The 8,330-nt window shown below is 36.1% G+C and overlaps 1 non-coding gene across 1 annotated transcript; it reads left to right on the top strand.

The window, feature by feature from the left end:
- The first annotated feature begins 5,436 nt into the window (after window positions 1–5,436).
- Window positions 5,437–5,543, top strand: LOC139903757 (small nucleolar RNA R71). The gene has a single exon (XR_011778551.1). It is a non-coding gene; the product is annotated as a small nucleolar RNA R71 (small nucleolar RNA).
- Window positions 5,544–8,330: the final 2,787 nt, after the last annotated feature.

Genomic DNA, 8,330 nt, shown 5'->3' with positions numbered 1-8,330 from the left:
TTTCTCCGGCTTCCACAAGGTATGTATTACATTCTTTTAGTGCCCAATATGCCTTGTGTTCAACCTCGACAGGTAGATGACACACCTTACCATATATTAATCAGAAAGGAGTGGTACCAATGGGCGTTTTGAATGCGGTTCTAAATGCCCACAGCACATCATCTAGCTTTCGATGCCAGATTTTTGGATTATTCTTAACCATTCTTTCTAAAATTCGTTTAAGACCTCGATTTGTGTTTTCAACTTGGCCACTCGTTTGAGGGTGGTAAGAGGTTGAGAAACGATGATTAACTCCATACTTTTTAAGCACTTTCTCGAGTAATTTATTTGTAAAATGAGTTTCACGATCACTGATTAATGCTTTTGGAAGCCCGAATCGTGAGAAAAGGTTTTTAAGAAAGCTGATAACAACTCGAGCATCGTTAGTGGGTAGAGCTTTTGCTTCAGCCCATTTAGAAACGTAATCAACTGCTACGAGAATGTATTTGCATTTTTTAGAGGCGGGGAATGGACCCATGAAGTCAATACCCCAAATGTCAAATACTTCGCATACTAGGATGCTTTGTTGTGGCATTTCGTCTCTCTTGGAGATATTTCCAGATCTTTGACAAGCGTCATAGGTTTTCACCATGTTGTAAGAATCTTTGAAAATAGTTGGCCAGTAAAAACCTGAGTCAAAGACCATCTTAGCTGTATAGCTTGGTCCGAAATGTCCGCCAGTTGATCCTTGATGACAGTGCTCCAGAATTTGTTGAGCTTCTTTACCGTATACACATCGACGAATAACTTGATCTGCTCCTATTTGAAAGAGATTAGGGCTTTCCCAGAAGTAAAATTTCAGATCAGGAAAATTTCTTCTTTTACTGATAAGTTTGATTTTTAACAAGAATTCCTGCGGCTAGATAATTGGCAAAGTCCACAAACCATGGAATTTCTTCTTCCGTTTTAATTTTCATTAGGAACTCGTCTGGAAAAGTATCTTGAATAATAGATTCGTCGAGTGATTCTAAGTTAGGATTTTCAAGACGGGACAAGTGATCTGCAGCGAGATTTTCAGCACCCTTTTTATCCTTGATCTTAATGTCGAATTCTTGTAGGAGAAGAATCCAACGAATTAGTCTAGGCTTAGCATTTTGCTTTTTGAATAAGTACTTTAGGGCTGAATGATCGGTATAAACAATTGTTTTAGATAACACCAGGTAAGATCTAAACTTATCGAAAGCAAAAACTATTGCAAGAAGCTCCTTCTCAGTAGTTGTATAATTCAACTGAGCTCTTGTAAGTGTTTTACTTGCATAGTATATTGGTTGAAATTTGTTATCTTGACGTTGACCTAAAACAGCTCCTAGCGCAAAATTACTAGCATCACACATTAGCTCGAAAGGTTTGGACCAGTCGAGTGATACCATAATAGGTGCATTCGTAAGTTTTCCTTTCAGAATAGAGAAAGCATTTAGACACTCTTCGTTGAAATCGAATGTACTGTCTTTCTCAAGAAGTTTAGTCATGGGTCGAGCGATTTTGGAAAAGTCCTTTATGAATCGCCGATAGAATCCCGCATGACCAAGGAAACTACGAATTCCTTTAACATTGGTTGGAGGAGGAAGTTTTGAAATAACGTCTATCTTAGCTTTGTCTACCTCCATTCCAGCTCGAGAAATCTTGTGTCCTAAAACAATGCCTTCCTTCACCATGAAGTGGCATTTCTCCCAGTTTAAAACAAGATTTGATTCTTCACAACAAATTAGCATTCGTTCAAGGTTTGAGAGACATGAGTTGAAGGAGTCTCCAAAAACAGAGAAATCATCCATAAAGACTTCTATACGTTCTTCAATCATGTCATGAAAAATTGCCATCATACACCTTTGGAAGGTGCCTAGTGCGTTGCATAATCCGAATGGCATTCGTCGGTAGGCAAAAGTACCAAATGGACAAGTAAATGTGGTCTTGTCTAGGTCTTTTGGATCAATTGGAATTTGAAAATAACCGGAGAATCCATCAAGGAAACAGTAGTAATCTTTTCCCGCCAAACATTCTAGCATTTGGTCGATAAATGGTAGCGGGAAATGATCTTTCCTTGTAGCGTCGTTTAGATGACGATAGTCTATACAGACTCTCCACCCAGTGACTGTTCTTGTAGGAACGAGTTCGTTCTTATCATTTAGAATAACAGTCATACCTCCTTTCTTGGGTACTACTTGTACAGGACTTACCCACGGGCTATCAGATATAGGGTAAATTAACCCAGCATCAAGTAATTTGATAACCTCTTTTTTGACAACTTCTTTCATGTTAGGGTTTAACCTCCATTTCCTTTGTACCACGGGTTTAAAATCTTCTTCCATTAGAATTTTGTGGGTACAATAAGCAGGGATAATCCCTGGAATATCAGTTGTTTTCCAGGCAATTGCCTTTTTGTGGGTTTTTAAAATAGACATTAACCTACCCTTTTCGTCATCGAAAAGTTTTGATGAAATAATGACAGGTAATTGTGACGTTCCTTGGAGATAAGCATACTCCAAATGTTCCGAGAGTTCTTTAAGTTCCAAGGTGGGTGGTTCTTCCAAGGAAGATTTTATTCGGAACCTATTACCATCGGTAATTTCTTCAAAAGGTTCATCTTCCCCGGAATTTCTTCTTCTACGTATTCTTCATCAGTGACTACCTTCAACAGCTTGTCTAACTCTATATCGACATCAAAATCTTCACCTTCACCCATCGGGGTGAAATTTGAGGTGTCGACATTTAATAGTTCTTGTAGTTCTTCCTCAATACAACAATCAATAATGTCTATTTGGAAACATTCGTCATCAGGAGACATAGGGTGTTTCAAAGCCTTATCTATGTTCAATATAATTCTATCCTCCCCCACACCTAAGCTGAGATTTTTCTCTTTTACGCGCACAATTGCGTCTGCAGTATTTAGAAAAGGGACGCCCTAGAATTAAGGGAACCTTACTATCTTCTTCCATTTTAAGAACAACGAAAACATTAGGAAAGATTAAGTGATTTACTTTAACCGGTAGGTTTTCAGCAATGCTAATAGGATAGTTGTAAGTTCTATCAGCTAATCGTATACACATCCTAGTTGTTTTTAAATCACCTAAGTTCAATTTTAAGTACAAGGAGTGAGGCATAAGGTTAATGCTTGCTCCTAAATCAGCTAATGCATCGTACATTACTGAATCTCCCATTAGACAAGGAATGATGAAACTTCCAGGATCTCCAAGTTTTGGTGGCAAATTTTTTTTTTGCAAAATTACCGAGCATTCCTCATTAAGGAATGTGGTTGAAACTTCTGCATATTTTTCTTTGTCTGCTATAAGATCTTTGATAAACCTTCCATAATTCGGCATACCCGCAAGAACATCTACAAGCGGTACATTTATACAAATTTGCTTAATCATTTCAGCAAACTTGTTGTATTGTGCTTGTAATTTATCTTTCTTCAAACGTTGTGGATATGGAATTGGAGGTTTGTATACCTTCAATGGTGGTTGATTTTGAGTCTTTGGTGCACTTGTGGTTGGCATCGTATTTTCTTCCACCACATGTTCGTTTTCTTGTGAAACATGAATAGGAGTGAGAGGCTTTGGAATCTCTGGGTTAATGGTTAACCCAGTTCGCGTAGTGATTGAATTAACTTGTGAAATATTACTTGAATTTTGAGTTTCCTTACCCTTAAGGTTTGGTTGCGTGTTTGATGGTAAAGTTGTAACATCCGTGTTACATCCGTCCCACATCGGTTGGAGAGGGGAACGAAGCATGCCTTATAAGGGTGTAGAGACCTTTCCTAGCATGACGCGTTTTGGGACCACAAGCGCAGCAGATCCCATGAGAACTCTGCAGTTAAGCGTGCTCATGCGAGAGTACTACCAGGATGGGTGACCTCCTGGAAAAAGTGATCGTCGTGTTTGGTCGCCAAGAAAAATCCGTGAGCAACCTACGGGGGAGACAAGGGTACGTCCCTATCTCTGCAAAGCGGACAATATCATGCTACGGGGAACGTTTTACCTGGGGTGTTACAGATGGTATCAGAGCCAGGCCCCATACCAAACGTGTACAGCGAGGACGCTGTGTCCCATTAGGGGGGAGGATTCTAACATCTGTGTTACATCCGTCCCACATCTGTTGGAGAGGGGAACGAAGCATGCCTTATAAGGGTGTGGAGACCTTTCCTAGCATGACGCGTTTTGGGACCACAAGCGCAGCAGATCCCATGAGAACTCTGCAGTTAAGCGTGCTCATGCGAGAGTACTACCAGGATGGGTGACCTCCTAGAAAAGTGCTCGTCGTGTTTGGTCGGCAAGAAAAATTCGTGAGCAACCTACGGGGGAGACAAGGGTACGTCCCTATCTCTGCAAAGCGGACAATATCATGCTACGGGGAACGTTTTACCTGGGGTGTTACAAAAGTTCCCGATTGCCTTTCAGCAAGCAATTGGGATATTCTTCCCATATCTCTTTCAAGGTTTTGAATTGAAGCTTGATGATTCCTTTGTACTTGCTCGTTTTCTGTTTAGGATTGATGAAGTTGTCTCTTCACTTGCTCATTCGTTTCTTATTGACTTTTGACAAAATTCATCATAACTTCTTCAAAGTTAGATTTCTTCTCTACTGGTTGCGTGTTATGATTTTGTTGTTGATATGGTAATTGAGGTAACAGTTGTTGTTGTTGGAAATTTTGTTGAGGTGGAAATGGAGGTTGGTTTCTATTTAAAAAACCAGGTGGTCCATTTCTTTGAAAAGCAAAATTCTTCGGGTTTTGATATCCTGGGTTTGCAGGTTGATAATTAGAATTCCCTCCTTGAAAATTGCCTTGTCTTTGATTGGCCATAAAATTAGCTTGTGCTACTGAGTTCATTGGCCGATCATTGATATCACAAACTTTCGTGAAATGTGGCTGTCCACAGATTTCACAGCCTACTTGCAATGCTAAAACTGTTGAATTTAGTTTCTCTATTTCTCTTCCAAACTTTTTGAATTGATTTGACAGTAAAGCTATGGTTGTGTTGTTGTCTTCATATTCTTCAAGGCTTGCCACCGTCCTTCTAGGTAGTTGATCTCTAGATGGTGTCCATTCAAAAGTGTGAACTGTCATGTCTTCTAACATGTCATACGCTTGATTTGGTGATTTGAACATAAATACTCCTCCAGCGGAGGAATCTAATATACCACGAGTATGTTCATCAATACCACGATAAAAAGTTTGTACTATTTGCCCTTTTTGCAATCCGTGTTACGGACAATTTCATCTTTCCCATGCATGAACTGTCATGTATTCTAACATTCTTTTTAATCTTTCCCATGCATCATAAAGAGTTTCATCAATATAACACGAGTATGTTCATCAATACCACGATAAAAAGTTTGTACTATTTGCCCTTTTTGCAATCCGTGTTGCGGACAATTTCATCGCTACCACGGTGTCCATTCAAAAGTATGAACTGTCATGTCTTCTAACATTCTTTTTAATCTTTCCCATGCATCATAAAGAGTTTCATCCGCCTTTTGTTTAAAAGTGGTGATTTCAGTTCTAAGTCTTTCAGCTTTTGCCGGTGGGAAAAATCGGGTAATGAATTTTTCTCTTAATTCATTAGAAGTTGTGATAGAATCAGGTTTTGATGCTTTCAACCATGCTTTTGCGTCTCCGATTAACGAGTATGGAAAAGTTCTTAACTTAAATGCATCTGAAGAAACATCTTTGTTTTTGTACAGTTCACATAAATCTTCAAAAGCTTCTAAATGTTCTATCGGATTATTATTAAGTCTTCCGTCGAATTGGTTTTCACGTACCATGTGCATAAACTGCCCCTTAACTTCCCAGTTTTCAGCCTCAATTTCAGGTCTTCTTATAGGTGCAAGTGCGAGAGGGGGAACAGTTTGTCTGGTATTCCACATCGGTAGATCATTTGGATCAGGTGTTACTTCAGCCATTTCTTCTTTAATGACGATGGTTTCTGGTTCAGTTTAGATTTCTGGTTGACCACTAGTGTTTCCTACTTGGTTTTTTGATATTTTTTGGTGTTTTCGGTTTACTAGTACTACCTAATTTTTTTTGTTTTTCTTGTTTTAATCTTTTGTTCAAGTTTCTTTCAGGCTCTGGATTAAGTGCAACGAGTTTAGGATTTCCTGAACGAGTCATACAATTACAAAATTGTATGTAGTCTTGAAGGATTTATTCACTAAGTGTATAAACATTGAACTTTCTTGAAAATGAATTTTCACGAAAGGATCGAATAACATAAAAATAATGAAAAAAATCTTTAAACAAACAGATTTTTCTTCTGATTTTGCTCACATTTCGAATAGCCAAAAGATGCAGCAGAGGGGCAGGATTCGTTTGGTCCCCAATATAATTGAGTACTGTTTGGCTCCAATAACCCAGTCCACGTACAAATCCAACTATTACTACGAATCAGAAAAATTATCTATTTATTTAACTGCCAACTTCCCCGGCAGCGGCGCCAAAAAGTTGATGTTCGTGATCGTGTCCTTTTATTTTGATCGGATTTGGATTGAAATTATTACATGAATTGGTTGTGATTATATGGCGTTTTTATGATTTAGGATTGATTTCACACATATAGGCAACTTTGTCCTATCCGTGTAGTAATAGTTCGTTGGTAAATCCGGATCGTTTCACAGGGAGATGGAGTTTTCAAGGCTTTAATCGCTAAAAGTTAAACTTATTTAAAAGGGGGATTTTGGATTAGGGTTTACTACTTAATTGAACGTAATTTAAATTTAACTAAAACGAAATAACTAAATTAACGACAATAAAATTACAATTTAACTAATTTGACAAAATAGAAGAAATAAGGTTTTTCATGGCAATATAGCATAATAGTAAAAAGTAATTAAAATTTACTATATGGTAAAAAGTGAAATTGATGAGATTTTAAAATAAGGTAAAGTAGTGGCTACTAAAATATGTCCCATCTGAATTATGGATTGTTTTTAAGTCCGGTTACGATGTTTTAATATATATCCTTATATTTTGTCTTCCGATTTATAAAGATTTAACTAACTAAAATTAAATCTAACTTTCGTTAGATCTCGTTTTAGCGAATTAAATTATACCCCGACTATTCAAATTGAGATTTAATCCAGTTTTAACTTTCGTTAAAACCAAAATTATAACGGTCTTCCTTTTTTTTATAATTACACGATTATATAAACTATAATATTACCCAAACCACCGAATCACACTTCTAAATTGTTGTCAATAATTTGTCCATATGTCCGTCTAGATCACCGAGGTGTTGAAGCATAATTTATGTAAATTTAATGCACTTTCGCTTATTAATTTAATAAATTATGTGATAGGGGTGAAAATATTAAATTATATAATAATGGGTCGGTGATTAAACTTAATGTTAAAAATAGTCAAAATTACATCATAATATTATAATATAGTTCAATCCATTCGTCCAGAGGTTCTACATTTTAGTCACCACTATGGGTATTTAGTTGGACATTATAACGGCATAAAAATATAAATTATATAAAGTGGACATGGTAACAATACTAAGAATAATAAACGATAACAATAATAAATAATAAATAACGATAATAACGACGATAATAATATTACGATAACAATAAAAATAACTACTATAAGAATAATAGAGGTGTACTAGGAAATAGTATTATTTTTACAACGAAATACTATTAAATACGATACAATTTTACACAAGATATTTATTTATTTATAGAATGGATATACCTAAACCTTGCTACAACACTTATAGGCAGTGTACCTAATCGTACAGTAGTGTAGTTTTTAGTAAGTCCGGTTCGTTCCACAGGGATACACTTAAACAAGCTTAACGCTATATTAGTTTAACTTATAAAAATACAAATATATATAAGTAATATTATTATTATAAAAAGGGGGTTTTTACCGTTTAATGACCGGTTTGCCAATTTTTAAAATTTTAGTCGCAGTTAAAACCTAATGTAAAATATTAAATAAATAAAAAGACTTAATTTAAAGCGTAAAGTAAATAACGATAATGAAATTGCGATAAATAAAAGTGCGATAATTAAAAAGTACGATAATTAAAAGTGCAATTAAATATAATGACAATAAATAAAAGAGCGATAATTAGAAGTGCAATTAAATATGAAAATAAAGGAATTATGCTTATTTAAACTCCCGTAATCATAATGTTTAACGTGTTGATTTTAGTTTATTCCCATGGGTTAATTGTCCTTTGTCCTGGATTATTCGATATGTCTATACGGATTTGTCCATAATAGTCTATCAGGCATAAATATAAAGTGGGAAAGTCTTCGTCAAATTATTCTTATTCCCGAAGTCAAATA

This window comes from Rutidosis leptorrhynchoides, chromosome 3, assembly GCF_046630445.1.
Source record: "Rutidosis leptorrhynchoides isolate AG116_Rl617_1_P2 chromosome 3, CSIRO_AGI_Rlap_v1, whole genome shotgun sequence".
Taxonomy (NCBI): domain Eukaryota; kingdom Viridiplantae; phylum Streptophyta; class Magnoliopsida; order Asterales; family Asteraceae; genus Rutidosis; species Rutidosis leptorrhynchoides.
This window is presented reverse-complemented; position numbering and strand designations above follow the sequence as displayed.